We start from the raw sequence: 17,121 nt of genomic DNA, 5'->3' as shown, positions 1-17,121 counted from the left end.
ACTGAGCCACCAGGCACCCTCCCTAGAGTTATTTTTAAGAATGTAATTTTGGGGGTGCCTGGATGGTGCAGTCGTTGAGCGTCTGCCTTCGGCTCAGGGTGTGATCCTGGCGTTCTGGGATCGAGCCCCACATCAGGCTTCTCCACGGGGAGCCCGCTTCTTCCTCTCCCACTCCCCCTGCTTGTGTTCCCTCTCTCGCTGGCTGTCTCTTTCTGTCAAATAAATAAATAAAATCTTAAAAAAAAAAAAAGAAGAATGTAATTTTGAACATGGTATAACGGAAAGCCTGTAAAGGTGAAAAATCAGAGGCAGGGTGACCAGTGAGGAAGCTATTAAAATAGTTGTGTATATGTTACCTATACTGGTATTTAAAATAAAGTAAAATAATTAGAAAAATACTTGTAATGAACATTCTATAATCTCAATGCAAAAAAGTAATAAAAATATAGATAGAAGATTTCAACACAGTAGAAACTTCAAGAATACTTAAGACTAGAAGCTACCATTTTTCATCTAGTTGATCAGCAGTGCTCAAGAAGTCTGGTGAGAGGCTTAGTGAAGGTACAGAGAAGCAGTCACTTTCATACACAGCTGGTAGGTGAGCAGACTTTTATAAAACACTAATATCTATCAATATTTAAAATATATATATACTGGGCACCTGGCCGCTAGAGTGTGCAACTCTTGATCTTGGGGTTGTAAGGTTAAGCCCCATGTTGGGTGTAGAGATTACTTTAAAAAAAGATAAAAGAAAGAAAGTCGGTTTAAAAAATAAATAAAATATATGTGTAGTTCATCCAGAAATTCCACTTTTAGGAATTTATAAGACAAATATATACACATTTGTTTAAAATTACATGTATATGGGGCACCTGGGTAGCTCAGTCCTTAAGCGGCTGCCTTCAGCTCAGGTCATGATCTCAGGGTCCTGGGGTCGAACCCCGCATCAGGCTCCCTGCTCAGGGAGGCCGCTTCCCCCTCTCCCGCTCCCCCAGGCTGTGTTCCCTCTCTTGCTGTCTCTTTCTCTGTGTCAAATAAGTAAATAAAATCTTAAAAATAAAATAAAATAAAATAACATGTATAGGGGATGGAAAGACTCTACATGTCCAGAGGATGGTTAAATAAATTAAGCTATCTATATAATGGCATAGTGTGAAGGTATTGAAAAGAATGAATCAGTTTTATGGGTATTAGTACAGAATTATCTCCAAAATATATTGTTAATGAAATACAAGGTTGAGAACAATTACACAGTATGCCGTCAACTATGAAAAGTGTGTGTGTGGGTGTGGGTGTGGGTGTGGGTGCTGTGGACGTGTAGGCTCTGAAAAGATATACAAGAAACTTGTATAAACTTTGGGGTCACCATGTTGTACACCTGAAACTAACGTAGCGCCGAGCGACAACTCTACTCAAATAAAAAATACGATAAAGGAGCGCAAGTGAAGTTCGAGTAGAAAAAAAGGAACACAATTTTAAAAATAAAGAAAAAAAATGAAACTTGTATCAATGGTCGTCTCTGAGGTGGAGAATTAGGTGGCCAGAAGACAATCATGGAAGGGAGATTTACTTTTCACTATGTGACTTTTATGGGGTTTTTTTCTTTTTCTTGTATGTCTTTCAAAAAATTCACATCAGGAGTATGTTTTATTACTCAATTAAAAAAATATTTTATTTATTTGAAAGAGAGAGAGGGAGCACAAGCAGGCGGAGCAGTAGAGGGAGAGGGAGAAGCAGGCTCCCCGCTGAGCAGAGAGCCCGATGCGGGGCTCCATCCCAGGACCCTGGGATCATGACCTGAGCCGAAGGCAGACGCTTAACCAACTGAGCCACCCAGGTGTTCCTCAAATTTTTTACATAAGTAATTAAGAAAAATAGGGCACCTGAGTGGCTCAGTCATTAAGCATCTGCCTTCAGCTCAGGTCATGATCTCAGGGCCCTGGGATCGAGCCCCGTGTTGGGCTCTCTGCTCAGCAGGGAGCCTGCTTCTCCCTCTCCCACTCCCCCTGCTTGTGTTCCCTCTCTCGCTGTCTCTCTCCGTCAAATAAATAAATAAAATCTTTAAAAAAGAAAAGAAAAAGAAAATAGTTCCAAACACAGTTGATGAGGGTCTTATCTATGGTTGATGCAGTGAAATGGATGGATGAATATTGCCAAAGTGGAATTGATTGGTCTTATAACTGATTTGATTTTGAAGGGGTGGGTGGTGATGGAGCTAAAAGGAAAGGCAAAGAAGAATTAAAATTGATTTAGTCTACTGGACAGAGTGACCCATGGTGCCATAACCCTGAAAGAAACACAAAATGAGGAGAGGTTTACGGGTGGTAGTGGGGAGAGAGGTAAGAGACAGTGAGTGTCAGGCCTAGATGCTGCTATCATTTATGGGAGATGCACCTATAATTTACTAAATGCTGCTAAATTTATTTTCAGAAGCATAGTCTCTTGAATTGAAACAAAAATAAACGGAGCCATAAGAGGTAGGAATTACTATCCCTATTTTATAGTAACAAAATAGTCTCATTGATGTTGAGAATCTTGCATAAGCCTGAACAGCTATTAAGTGACAGAGGCTGGACTTGAATGAAAGCTGGTCTTGTACTCCAAGAACGACTCCCCCCCCCACCCCCCCCACCCCCATGTACCAAATACCAGGCTTTGACTGGCAGAAGAAGCAGCTAAGAGAACAGGCTTTGAGCTTAAACAAACTTGGATTCAAATACCAACTCTGCTAATTCTTAGTTGTATGACCTTGAGCAAGTTACTTCACCTTTCAAAGGTCACTTTGCCCCTCAGTATCTAGTAATGAGATTTACTTTGATTTATTTTTTTATTTTTTAGAGACAGAGAAAAAAGAGAGTGTGTGTGTGAGAGAGAGAGAGAGCATGTGCACAAGAGCAGGAGTGGAGGCGGGGCGGGAGAGGGAGCAGAGAGAATCCCAGACAGGCTCCACGCCCAGGGCAGAACCCACCTGGGGCCCCATCCCAAGACCTCAAGATCACGCCTAGATCAAGACCGAAGCGAAATCAAGAGTCAGACGCTTAACCGACTAAGCCACCCAGGCGCCCCTAGTAATGAGATTTAAATTAGATGATATGGGAGGGGGGTGGGGGAATGGGATAGACCGGTGATGGGTAGTAAGGAGGGCACGTATTGCGTGGTGCACTGGGTGTTATACACAACTAATGAATCATCGAGCTTTACATCGGAAACCGGGGATGTACTGTATGGTGACTAACATAATATAATAAAAAATCATTAATTAAAAATAAAATAAAATAAAAGTGAAAAAAAAAGAAAAATAAAATAAATAAATTAGATGATATATTAACAGCCCTTGGCAGACACGTGGTTGTTTACTATAGGGCAGTTCAACTGTCATATTGGTTGGACCTGAGACACACCAGTCAGCAAACTGACAATAAGTACTTCAGATCTGGAGTTAAGGCAGGAGTACGGATTTACCTCATGTAATGATCGTTCAGTTAATGAGCTTTTGCCATACAATTTGTTTCACTTTTTCCTCCAGTATGACGAGCTTTTCGCTTAAAAAATACTAAAAATATGCTCTATTTTTATAGTATAATTTTTCAATGTTATGGTTTCAGGCGAAGACACCGCTTTACTTGGCACGACAGATTTAGTTGGAGAATATTATATGAAAAAATGTGGATTGTGCTCCACATTTAGATGAACACAAATGTTTTGTTTTGTTTTGCATGTGTATACCAAGTGAGAAAAACGAAGTATCTTCTATAATCCTTCAGTCAGTTGTGTGTATATGTGGTTTACAGCTTTCTTTTTTTTTTTCAAGTTTTTATTTAAATTCCAGTTAATTAACCTATAGTATAATGTTAGTTTCAGGAGTAGAATTTAGTAATTTAACACTTACAGCACCCAGTGCTCATCACAAGTGCTCTCCTTAATCCCCATCACCAATTATCCCATCCCCCCTGCCCACTTCCCCTCCAGGACCCCTCAGTGTGTTCTGTACAGTGAAGTCATTTAGAGTTTTCAAAGCACTTTTGTATGTGGCCTTTATTTTACTCTAGGGGTATTTTTCTATGTAATAAGTTTATTTTCAAGTGCAATTTAAGTGAAAGATAACCATGAGTCTGAAAAGGTTGAAAAATTGGTGAAAATGGCCAAAAAAAGAATAACTTCCTTGAAGCCCTCCTTCACTAACCACATATCACAATCAAGTCTTCTCTTCTTCCTTTGATGAGTTTAATAAAACTAATTGAATTACATTTTATGGACAAAAGATATTAACCTTCAAAGAGCTGTTTATTTGAAGGTTAATATGGTATATTACATAGTATACATTAAATATACAATATGTTAGGGGCGCCTGGGTGGCGCAGTCGTTAAGTGTCTGCCTTCCGCTCAGGGCGTGATCCCGTGATTATGGGATCGAGCTCCACATCGGGCTCCTCCGCTAGGAGCCTGCTTCTTCCTCTCCCACTCCCCCTGCTTGTGTTCCCTCTCTCGCTGGCTGTCTCTCTCTGTCAAATAAATAAATAAAATCTTTAAAAAAAAATACAATATGTTATATAAAATGGTATATATTATGTAAGATATTTAATGTAATATACCATAAAATGGTATATATTTGTAATTATATAATGGCATATAATTATATTATATGTAATTATGTAATCATAATTCATAATTATACTATACTATATATACTAAAACATAAAATTAGAAATACATATACATAATATAAATAATATATAAATATATGCATAATATAAATACATAACACATAATTATACTATATAATTAGTACATTCATATATAAGGTAACATTAATATATTAAATATATTATAAATTATAAGCATATAATATAGTTATAAATATATAATACATAATTATATAGTATAATGGTATTTATATCTGTACAAGTATGTATTATATATTTGTAATTATATATTTATATTTTATAATATATTTAATATATTGTTATATATAAATATATTAATATTAGTAACAAATCATACATTATATAATACATAATAATAAATATGTTTAATATATAGTAACAAACATATATAATTTAGTATAGTATAATATACATTATTTTATTTTATTATTTTTTTTTAAAGATTTTATTTATTTATTTGACAGAGAGAGACAGCCAGCGAGAGAGGGAACACAAGCAGGGGGAGTGGGAGAGGAAGAAGCAGGCTCCCAGCAGAGGAGCCTGATGTGGGGCTCGATCCCATAACACCGGGATCACGCCCTGAGCCGAAGGCAGACGCTTAACCGCTGTGCCACCCAGGCGCCCCTAATATACATTATTTTAATAGTATAGTATGTATAATTATAATATACAATTGTATTATGTTATTATGATATAATCTATAATTGTTATTTTTACATTATGATACATACCATTATGATTATAATACATACCATATTATATTATATATTATATTTATACAAGATACCTTTATACAACAGTATATATTATGTTATAATATCTTATCATACATTATAAATAATCTGTTATAAATTATAAATTATTGGAGTGCCTGGCTGGCTCATTTGGAAGTGTGTGTGACTCTTGATCTTGGGGCCATGAGTTCGAGCCCCATGTTGGGTGTAGAGATTTCTTAAACAAATAAACTCTTAAAAATAATTATAAATTATTATGTAAGTTATACCATTATATAACATATGAATCTATTTCATTGCTTAATATTTATTTTCATTGCTTAATAAATAGATATCATTACCTTTAAAAATCATTTGTATTATCTTGGGTTCCAAGTTGACTCCCAATGTTTCCATCCTCCAGTGTACACTCTCTATAAAATTCCTTCCCCTTAAGTTATGGGTAGACCTGTGAATATGACGGGATTTCATTTTGTGATTAAGTTATTTTATACAGCAGAAGTAAGGAGTTGACTCCTTTTTTTTTAAGATTTTATTTATTTGTCAGAGAGGGGGAGAGAGATCGCACAAGTGGGGGAGCGGCAGGCAGAGGGAGAAGCAGGCTCCCCACTAAGCAAGGAGCCTGATGCAGGACTCAATCCCAGGACCCCAGGATCCCAGGATCATGACCTGAGCCAAAAGCAGACACTTAACTGACTGAGCCACCCAGGTGTCCCAGGAGTTGACTTTAATCAGTTGACTTTAAGGTACTTCAGAGGGAGATAATCCTGAGTGGGCCTGACCTAATCACCTGGGCTTTTTATGAAGGGGCCTAGCTGTCAGAGATGGAATAAGTCGCAGAGATTTGAGACATCAGATGCTCACCTGTGGCCTTGAAGAAGTAAACTGTCATACCTGAGAGAAAGCCATGTGGCTGGAAATGGTGGGTGGCTCCTAGGAACCGAAGGCCTTAGTCCTATGACTGAAAGGAATTGAATTCAGCCAAAAACCAATGAGCTTGTAAGAGGATCCCAAGCTTCCGGTAAGATCGAAGTCTGGCTGACATCTTGATTTCAGCTTGATAAGAACCGAGCAGAGGACCCAGGAAACCCATGCCCAGATTTCTGACCCACAGAAACTATGGGATAATAAATTTGTGTTATTTTAATCCCTAGGTTTCTGGTAATATGTTATGCAGAATTAGAAAACTGGTACAGATGTACATAAATTAGCTATCGTCACAATAATTCTATATAACAAACCATCCCAAAGCTCAGTGGCTTAAAGGAACCACCATTTATTTCTCATGAGTCTCTGGGTCACCTGGGCAGTTCTTTTGACTGGGGCTGGGTTAGGCTAATCACATTTGAACTTGTTCACCAATCTATAAACACCTGTTGGGATTGCTAGGGGTTAGCTAGTCTAGAATGACCTTCGATGAGATGACTTGGCTCCAGTTCACCTGGTCTCTCATCTTCCAGCGGGATAACTGTTTGTTTTCATTGTAGTGGCAAGGTTAAAGAGAGGAAGAGAATACCATATAAACAACTTTTCAATTGCTTGCATCAAATTTGTTACTGTTCCATTGGCTGAAGCAAGTCATATGAGATGAGAAATGAAAATATGTACCCACAAAGGCTTGTAAAAAAAGTGTTTATAGTAGCCTTATTCATAAGAGTCAACAACTAGAAACAACTGAAATGTCTATCAATAATAATAAACAAATTGTGGCACACTCACAAAATGGAATATTAGGGGCACCTGGGTGGCACAGCGGTTGGGCGTCTGCCTTCGGCTCAGGGCGTGATCCCGGCGTTATGGGATCGAGCCCCACATCAGGCTCCTCTGCTATGAGCCTGCTTCTTCCTCTCCCACTCCCCCTGCTTGTGTTCCCTCTCTCGCTGGCTGTCTCTATCTCTGTCGAATAAATAAATAAAATCTTTAAAAAAAAAAAAATAAAAAAAATAAAAAAAAAAACACAAAATGGAATATTACTCAGCAATGAAAAATGAATTACTAGTGTAAGCAACAATGCAGACGAAGGACAAAAGCGTTATGCTGAGCCAAAAATGCGAAACACCAAAGAGTACATATGAATAATTCCATTTATATGAAGTTGGAAAACAGGTAAAGCTAATCCATGGTGATAGAAATCAAGTCGTCTAAAGGGGATAGGGGAGTGAGCGGAAGGCGGCAAGAGGGCGCTCTCTAGTGGAAATGTGCTTTATCTTGATTAGGGTAGTGTGTATTCATATATACAGGTATATGAATCCATCGGAAGTCATTAAATTGGGGCGCCTGGGTGGCTCAGTTGGTTGGGCTCTGCCTTTGGCTCTGGTCAAAATCCTAGGGTCCTGGGACCCAGCCCCACGTCAGAATCCCTATTCAGTGGGGAGTTGGCTTCCCCCCTGCCCCTCCCCCGATCATGCTCGCTCTTTCACTCTTTCTCTCAGATAACTAAATAAAATCTTTTAAAAAGTCATTAAAGTGTACACTTTAGATCTATGCATTCACTATAGCTAAACTTTACCTTAAAAAAAAACAAATAAACAATGATTTAGTGGAAAGAACATAAGTTTTGGTGTTAAAAAGCCTTTAATTTTAAAAAATTTACTTTTATTTAAATTCAATTAATTAACGTATAGCGTATTATTCATTTCAGAGCTTAAAAGCCTTGAATTTTTACTTCCTACCTGCGTTTTTAGTTCCTAAAAGCATTTTTACTTCCTACCTGTGCAAAGTCACTTAATCTTTTTTTTTTTTTTAAGATTTTATTTATTTATTTGACAGAGATAGAGACAGCCAGTGAGAGAGGGAGCACAAGCAGGGGGAGTGGGAGAGGAAGAAGCAGGCTCATAGTGGAGAAGCCTGATGTGGGGCTCGATCCCAGAACACTGGGATCACGCCCTGAGCCGAAGGCAGACGCTTAACCGCTGTGCCACCCAGGTGCCCCAAAGTCACTTAATCTTGATAGGTCTTAATTTTTTCATCCATTAAATGAGAAAATTGCATACCTCAGTGGTTTTTTTATTGTGGTAAAATATACATAACATAAATGTATCACTTTAATGATTTTTTAAAGATTTTATTTTTAAATAATCTCTGCACTCAACATGGGGTTGAACTCACAACCCCAAGATCAAAAGTTGCATGCTCCACCAACTGAGCCAGCGAGGTGCCCCTCATTATAATGATTTTAAAGTGTACAGTTTCATAGCATTAAATAAATTCATATTGTTCTGCAACCACCAACATCATCCAGCTTCATAACTTTTTTATCATCCCCAACCAAACCATTGTACCCATTAAATACTAAATATCCTTTACCCTCTTCCCCCAGCCCCTGGCATTTACACCTCAATTTCCTGTATGTATGAATTGAACTATTTTAGATACCTCGTGTAAGTGGAATCATACAATATTTGTCCTTTTGTGCATGGCATTTTTCCACATAGTATAATTCTTCAAGTTTCATCCACGTTGCGATGTATGTCAAAATTTCCTTCCTTTTAAAGACTGAATAATATTCCATTATATTGATGTATTCCATTTTTAAAACATTCATCTGTTGATGGACACTTGGGTTGCTTCTACTTTTTGGCTATTATGAATAATGTTGCTATGAACTTAGGTATACAAATATCTGTTTAAGCCCCTGCTTTCACTTCTTGGGGCATATACCCAGAAGTAGATATGCTGGGTCATACAGTAATTCTATGTTTAACTTTTTGACTAATTGCTTTAGCCTTTCTCCACAGTGGCTGCATCATTTACATTCCCGCCAGCAATGTGCACAGGTGCCAGTTTCTCAACATCCTCACTAACATTCATTTTCTGTTTGATTTTTTTTATAATAGACACCGTCATGTGAATGAAGTGGTATCTTACTGTGTTTTTGATTTACATATTCCAATGACGAGTGATGCTAAGCATCTGTTCTTAAGCTTACTGGCTATTTGTGTATCTTCTTTGGATAACGGTCTGTTCAAGTCCTTCGCTCATGTTTTAATTGGTTGGTTGCCGTTGTTGTTGAGTTGTAAAAGGTTCTTTATATATTCTGGGTATGCATCACTTATCAGATATGTGATTTGCAAATATTTTATCCTATTCTGTGGGTTGTCTTTTCACTCTGTTGATAGTATCCTCTGATAGACAAGTTTTAATTTTGATGAACTCCAACTTGGCTATTTTTTCTTTTGTTGGCTATCCTTTAGGTGTCATACCTAAAAAATGGTTCCATAGCTATTGTCACGAAGTTTTTCCCTTACGTTTTCTTCTAAGAGTTTTATAGTTTTAGCTGTTATGTTTTAGGTCTTTGATCCATTTTGAGTTAAGTTTTGTATATGGTTATAAAATAAGGGTCCCACTTCATTCCTTTGCATGTGGATATCCAGTTTTCTCAACACCATTTGTGGAAAAGACTGTTCTTTTCCCATTGAATGGTCTTGGCACACACTTGACCCATATATGCAAGGGTTTCTTTCTAAGCTCGCCAATCGATTCCATTATTCTGTACGTCTGATTTATGCCAGTACCACACTATTATAATTATTGTAGCTTTGTAATAAGTTTTAAAATCAGAGAGTATGAGTCCTCCAGGTTTGTTTTTTCTTTTTCAAGACTATTTTGGCTATTTGGGGTCCCCTGAGATTCTATACGAATTTTAGGCTGGGTTATTCTAGTTCTGCATGAAAAGTCATTGGGATTTTGACAGGGATTGCACTGAATCTGTAGATCACTTTGGATAATATTGCCATCTTAACAATACTAAGTCTTTCAATCCATGAAGGTGGGATGTTTCCATTTATTTATGTTTTATTTAATTTCTTTCAGAAATGTTTTTGTAGTTTTCATTATACACGTCTTTATTTATTTATTTATTTATTTATTTATTTATTTATTTATTAAAAGATTTTATTTATTTATTCGATAGAGATAGAGACAGCCAGTGAGAGAGGGAACACAAGCAGGGGGAGTGGGAGAGGAAGAAGCAGGCTCATAGCGGAGGAGCCTGATGTGGGGCTCGATCCCATAACGCCGGGATCATGCCCTGAGCCGAAGGCAGACGCTTAACTGTTGTGCCACCCAGGCGCCCCATTGTACACGTCTTTAACTTCCTTGGTTAATTCTTAGGTATTGTATTCTTTTTGATGCTATTGTAAATGGAATTGTTTTTGTAATTTCCTTTTCACATTGTTCAATGTTACTATATAGAAATGCAACTGATTTTTGTGTTGACTTCGTATCCTGCTACTTTGCCGAATTCCCTTACTCTAACAATTTTTTTTGTGTGGAATCTTTAGGGTTTTCTACAAATAAGATCATATCACATGTGAACAAAGAACTTCATTTCCAATTTGGATGCTTTTATTTTTCTTGCTTAATTGCTCTACTTAGGATTTCCATTACTACATTGCATGTAGTAGTAAAAGTGGGTATGCTTGCCAGGTTTCTGATCTTTGAGAAGGTTTTAGTTTTTTTTACTATTGAGTATGATGTTTATTGTGGGTTTTCATAGGTAGCCTTTATTTTGTTGAGATAGTGTCCTCCTAAGTTTGTTGAGTGTTTCTATCATGAAAAGATATTTTATCTGTCAAGTTCTTTTTCTGTATCAATTGAGATGATCATGTGTTTTTTTCCTTCATTTTACTAAAGTGGTGTATTTCATTGATCGATATCATATGTTGAACCATCCTTGCATTTCAGGACTAATTCCCATTTGGTTGTGTTCATAATTCTTTAAACATGCTGTTGAATTCAGTTTGCTTGTATTTCACTGAGGATTTTTGCTTCAGTGTTCATAAAGGATATTGGTCTATAGTTTTCTTTTATCATAGTATCTTTAGTTTAGATATCAGGGTAATGTTGACCTAATAGAAGCAGTTAGGAAGTATTCATTTCTCTTCAATTTTTTGGAAGAGTTTGAGCAGGACTGATGTTAATTCTGTAAATGTAAATGTTTGGTGGAATTCACCATTGATGACATCTGGTCATATTTTCTTATTCTCTCTTTTTTTAAAGGTTCTATTTTTAAGTAATCTCCACACCCAAAGTGGGGCTTGAACCCAGAAACCCAAGATCAAGAGTCATACACTCCACTGACTGAGCCAGCCAGGTGCCCCATCAGTTTCTCTTTCTCTTTCTTTCTTTCTTTCTTTCTTTCTTTCTTTCTTTCTTTCTTTTTCTTTCTTTCTTTCTTTCTTTTCTTTCTTTTTCTTTTTCTTTTTTAAGATTTTGTTTAGTTATTTGAGAGAGACAGAGTGTGAGAGAGAGTATGAGCAAGGGGAAGGAGCAGAGGCAGAGGGAGAAGCAGACTCACCGCCAAGCAGGGAGGCCAAAGTGGGGCTCTATCCCAGGATCTTGGGATCATGACCTGAGCCAAAGGCAGATGCTTAACTAACTGAGCCACCCAGGCACACCCCCCCCCCCAATCAGATTTTCTATTCATTATTTAGTCTTTGTAGGTTATGTCTTTAGGAATTGGTCCATTCTTAGGTTATCCAATTATTGGCAGATGATCGTTTACTCTTTTATGATCCTTTTTATTCCTGTAGAATTGGTTGTTACGTTCCCCACTTTCATTTCAGATTTTAGTTATTTGAGCCTTCTCTCTCTCTCTTTCTTTTTTTCCTAGTCAATTTAGCTAAAGGCTTGTCAATTTTGTTGATCTTTTGCAAGAACTAAGTCTTGGTTTTGTTGATTTTTCTCTCACCAGGTTTTTGTGAGGATTAAATAAGATGGTGTGATACCAATTCCTAAAGAAGAAATACAAAGAGTCATATTTTAAAGAGTTCTGCCTCCCTAAATAATTCAAAGAAATTAGGTTAACAGTAAGATACCATTTTATCAAATCAGCATAGTTAGAAACAGAACCCAACTAGAAGTCAGCCCCTTGTGTGTGGGTTTAGTTACTAAAAGGAAACACTTAGGGGGACCTCCAGGACATTAGTAATATTTTATTTATTGATCTGGGAGCTGGTTTCATCAAGCAATGAAGAATTATTGTTTACTGAGTACAGCCTTTCAGTTTAGCAAGATGAAAATAATTCTTTTTTTTTTTTTTAAAGATTTTATTTATTTATTTATTTGACAGAGATAGAGACAGCCAGCGAGAGAGGGAACACAAGCAGGGGGAGTGGGAGAGGAAGAAGCAGGCTCATAGCAGAGGAGCCTGATGTGGGGCTCGATCCCACAACGCCGGGATCACGCCCTGAGCCGAAGGCAGACGCCCAACCGCTGTGCCACCCAGGCGCCCCTTGATGAAAATAATTCTTGAATTGGATGGAGGTGATGGTTTCAGAACAATGTGAATGTACTTAAAGTCAAAGAATTATACCATTAAAAATAGTAAGATAGTAAATTTTATCTTATGTGTATTTCACCACAATTTTAAAAGTTTATTGAGCTATATAGTTATAATTTGTACACTTTTATGTATATAAGTGATATTTTAATTATTAAAAAATATAGTAGGGTGCCTGGGTGGTTCAGGTGGTTAAGTGCCTGCCATTGGCTCAGATCATGATCCCAGGTCCTGGGATAGAGTTCCGTATCGGGCTCCTTGCTCAGTGGAGAGCCTGCTTCTCTCTCTGTCTGCCGCTTTCCCTGCTTGTGCTTTCTCTCTCTCTGACAAAAAAATAAAAAAAATCTTTAAAACAAAACAAAATAAAACAAAAAAGCTATAACCCTTGTCTCAGCAACTCTACATCTAGGAATTTATCCTAAGGAAATATTTAAGATGTTTGCAAAACAATGCACAAAAGGACATTTACTCTAATTTACTCTTGTAAGAGCTAAAACTGGAAACTACTTACATGTCCTGTGAAAGGGGACTGGTTAAAAAGTATATGTTAGAGCCGCAGAGTAGAATATATAAAGCCATCAAAAATGCTGCAGATTAATCTTTATCAGCATGGTAATATATTTATGCTACATTCAAGTAAAAAAAAATTAGAAGATGATTGTGAAAGATAGAAAAAGCAGCAAAAAATTTTCCAATGGTCATCTGCTTTGGGCAATAGGAACATATTGGCCTTTAATTCTTTCTTTCTTTCTTTCTTTCTTTCTTTCTTTCTTTCTTTCTTTCTTTCTTTCTTTCTTTTTTCTTTCTTTCTTTCTTCTTCTTCTTCTTCTTCTTCTTCTTCTTCTTCTTCTTCTTCTTCTTCTTCTCCTTCAACTTTCTTTAAGGAACATGTTATTGCCTTTCTAATAGTAAGAAAAGTCTTCGGGTTATCAGGAATTAGAAAAACTAGTGTTTGGCACACATGTGGGTACTCAAAACTGACAGTGCCTGCTCCTTTCCTTTGAAAAGTAATCACTGAAAAAAGAAAAGAAAAGAAAAGTAATCATTGGCTGCTCTCTGCCTGTATTAGTCAGGGTTCTTTTTTGAAACCCAACTAATAGGATGTGTATATACATAGAGAGAGAGCGAGCTTCATTTTAAGAAATTCGCTCATGGGATTATGGAGGCTGGCAAGTTCAAAATGTGCAAGGTAAGTTGACAGGCTAGAGACCAAAGGAACAGCCAGTGTAACAGTTCAAGTATGAAGCTGTCAGCTGGCAAAATTCCTTTTGTCTGGAGGGGTAAGGTAGTGTCAGTCTTTGTTCTTTTAGGGCCTTCAGCTGATTAGATGAGACCTGCCCAAATTATGGAGGATAATCTGCTTACTAATAATCCACTGAATTGGTTTTTTTCCAAGATTTTATTTATTTATTTGAGAGAGAGAGAGAAAGAGAGAGTGCGTGCGCGCGCACACACACACACACACACACACACACACACACATGAGTGGGGGGAGGGGCAGAGGGAGAGGGAGACGCAGACTCCCTGCTGAGCAGGAAGCCTGACACAGGGCTTGATCCCAGGACCCTGAGATTATAACCTGAGCCAAAGGCAGACACTTAACTGACTGAACCACCCACCCTGGTTTTTTTTTTTTTTAATTTAATTTATTTATTTATTTTGAGAGAGAGAGAGAGAACCTGTGTGTGCAAGTGAGTGGTGGGGGAGGGGCACAGAGAGAGGGAGAGAATCTCAAGCAGCCTTCACTCCGAGTGCAGAGCCAAAAGCAGAGTTGAACACAAGGCTCTATATCATGACCCTGAGATCATGAACTGAGCCAAAATCAAGAGTTAGACGCCCAACCAACTGAGCTACCCAACTGAGTTAATTGTTAATCTCATCCAACAAACACATAGAAATATGCAGAACAATATTTGACCAAATACGTGAGCATGATGGCCTAGCCAAGTCAACGCATCAATTAACCATCACATTACCATTCGGGAGGGCTTGGCTATGGGCTCCTGACGTGAAGTAGAAGAAAAAGACAAAAGGCAGCTCTCTGGGCCATTTGAGTGTTTTCAGGTTACATGGACTTCCCACATGGAAGCCAGCATGCCCACAAACTCTTCCAATCTACTTTAGTTAAGTTCTCACGAACCAATTTTCTGAAATAGTTCTAGTCCAGATCACCCACGACCTTCCAATTCTATAGTCGATTCTTGGGCCTCATCTTACTTGTCTTCTCAGTGACACATGACAAGTTGGTAATTGATCCTCTCTCTTGAAATACTCTTGGTTTCTGAGACTGCACTCTCTCCTTGTTTTCCAGCTACTTTAACTGATCCTCTTTCTCTTCCTGAGTTATAAATGTTGAAGTGCTTCAGCGCTCAGTTTAATTTACTTTCTCTGGTTAATCCTATCCAGTCTTATGGAATGTACCGATGACTTCCACATTCCTATCTCTAGCCCAGTTACCTCTCCTGAGCTTTCCCCTTCACCAAACCCTCTGGGGGATCTCCAGGGACTTTATTGCACAGGATTGCTCTGAAGGAACTTAGGTTCTCAAAAATCATGTCGAGTCCCCAATAGTTGGCTTTTAGTTTCTTGAAGTATGAGTTTGGGTGGGGACAGTTAATGAGTTCAAGTTGAGACATATTTGCAGTAATTGGAGTCTACACAAATTAGGTACCTCTCTTCTGTGCTCCCTACCATGCTGTATGTTTATCTTTCTCATAACAATCGGTTTGTCTAATTATATGTCCATCTTAGCCATTATCTCATTTATCCTGTCACCTCTAATTTCTGGCATGCGCCAGGTTCATAAGGAAGTAAATTATGTTAAATCATCATGCAGTGGGTATGAGGTTCTAGAGCTCAGGGAAGGGTGTATAGATTGATGCCAGCAGAAGCAGCTAATGACCTATGTGATGGATGAGCTCCCATTCAGGAAATTTCCCATCTTTTAGGCCCTATAAAGCCAAGTCTCCTCCTGTCTCTGAGCATATCTTACATACCCGGTAAACATTCATGCCTTAGTGGGTCTTTCAGGGTGCCTGGACCCAATTCCAACCTCAGGGGTAGGTTCTCCCCCATCCTCCCACAACACCAAGCAATTCAGAGACACCAGAAAGGTGTTTGAGAATTCAACCCAATTCTGACACTATCTACCCAGAGGTAAAATCTGATGCCACAGGTTAAGGGTTTAGTCCTACAAGACTGCCTCTACTCTCCACTTCTGACACCAATCACAAGACACAGGCTGTTACCTGGGCTTTTGACCGATAGGCTACAGATTGGAGGTTCCACCAACCTCCTCCTTAGGTTCAATTAATTTGCTAGAATGGCTCACAGAACTTGGGAAAACATTTACATTTACCATTTTATTAAAGGATGTGATAAAGGTTATGAATCAACAGCCAGATGAGGAGATAAATAGGGTGAGGTCTCCAACAAAGGAGCCTCTCAACTTGTGGAGCTTGGGGCCTAGGTTGATGGCACATGTAGGTACTCTGTTTCCCTAAGCATGGAAGCACTCTGAAAAGGACCACAACGCTGACCTCCTAGGCTTTTATGGAGACTTCATTAAATAGTCTTGATGGACTAAGTCATTAGCCATTGGCTGATTCAACCTCTAGTCCCTCTCACTTCTCCGGAGGTCAGGGGGTGGGACTGAAAGTTGTCCAGCAGACAACCAGACCCTACCTTTGAGTGCTTTTTAAAAGCCACCTCATTAACATGACAAAAGACACCTTTCCCACGCTCAACACTTAGGAAATTCCAAGGGTTTTGGAAGCTCTGGGCCAGAAACAATGAAGACTACATGTATGTGTGTGTATACATATGTATATACATATACATGTATATGTATATATATATATATATATATATATATATATATATATATATATACACACACATTTTTTTTAAAGTAGGCTCCATGCCTAACCCCGAGATCAAGAGTTGTATGTTCCACCGACTAAGCCAGCCAGGCCCCCCTCAATAAATATTCTTACAACAAATCACAATACCACGGCAGAGTTTTGTTTGTTTGTTGTTTGTTTTTACAGCGGATCATTTTTTAGTGAAGGGAAATGTGAAAACATCTTGTTCACATGAGGGCATGATACACTTGAGATTTTTACAAAGGGCAGTCACTGAAAAAAATTGAATCGAAAATGTGGACAATCTACTAATAAAAGGTACAGTAAGCTTGTCATAAGGAATCTAAATAACTTCAAATCAGTTATACTTTCCTTTCTTTTTTCCTTTTTTTTTTTTTTTTAGGATTTTATCTATTTATTTGTCAGAGAGAGAGAGCACAAGCAGGGGAGCTGCAGGCAGAGGGAGAAGCAGACTCCCTGCTGAGCAAGGAGCCTGATGTGGGACTCGATCCCAGGACTCTGGGATCATGACCTGAGCTGAACGCAAACGCTTAACCAACGGAGCCATCCAGGAACCC

This window comes from Ursus americanus, chromosome 33, assembly GCF_024610735.1.
Source record: "Ursus americanus isolate L20-20 chromosome 33, mUrsAme1.1.p, whole genome shotgun sequence".
Classification (NCBI taxonomy): domain Eukaryota; kingdom Metazoa; phylum Chordata; class Mammalia; order Carnivora; family Ursidae; genus Ursus; species Ursus americanus.
Note: the sequence above shows the minus strand (reverse complement) of the source record.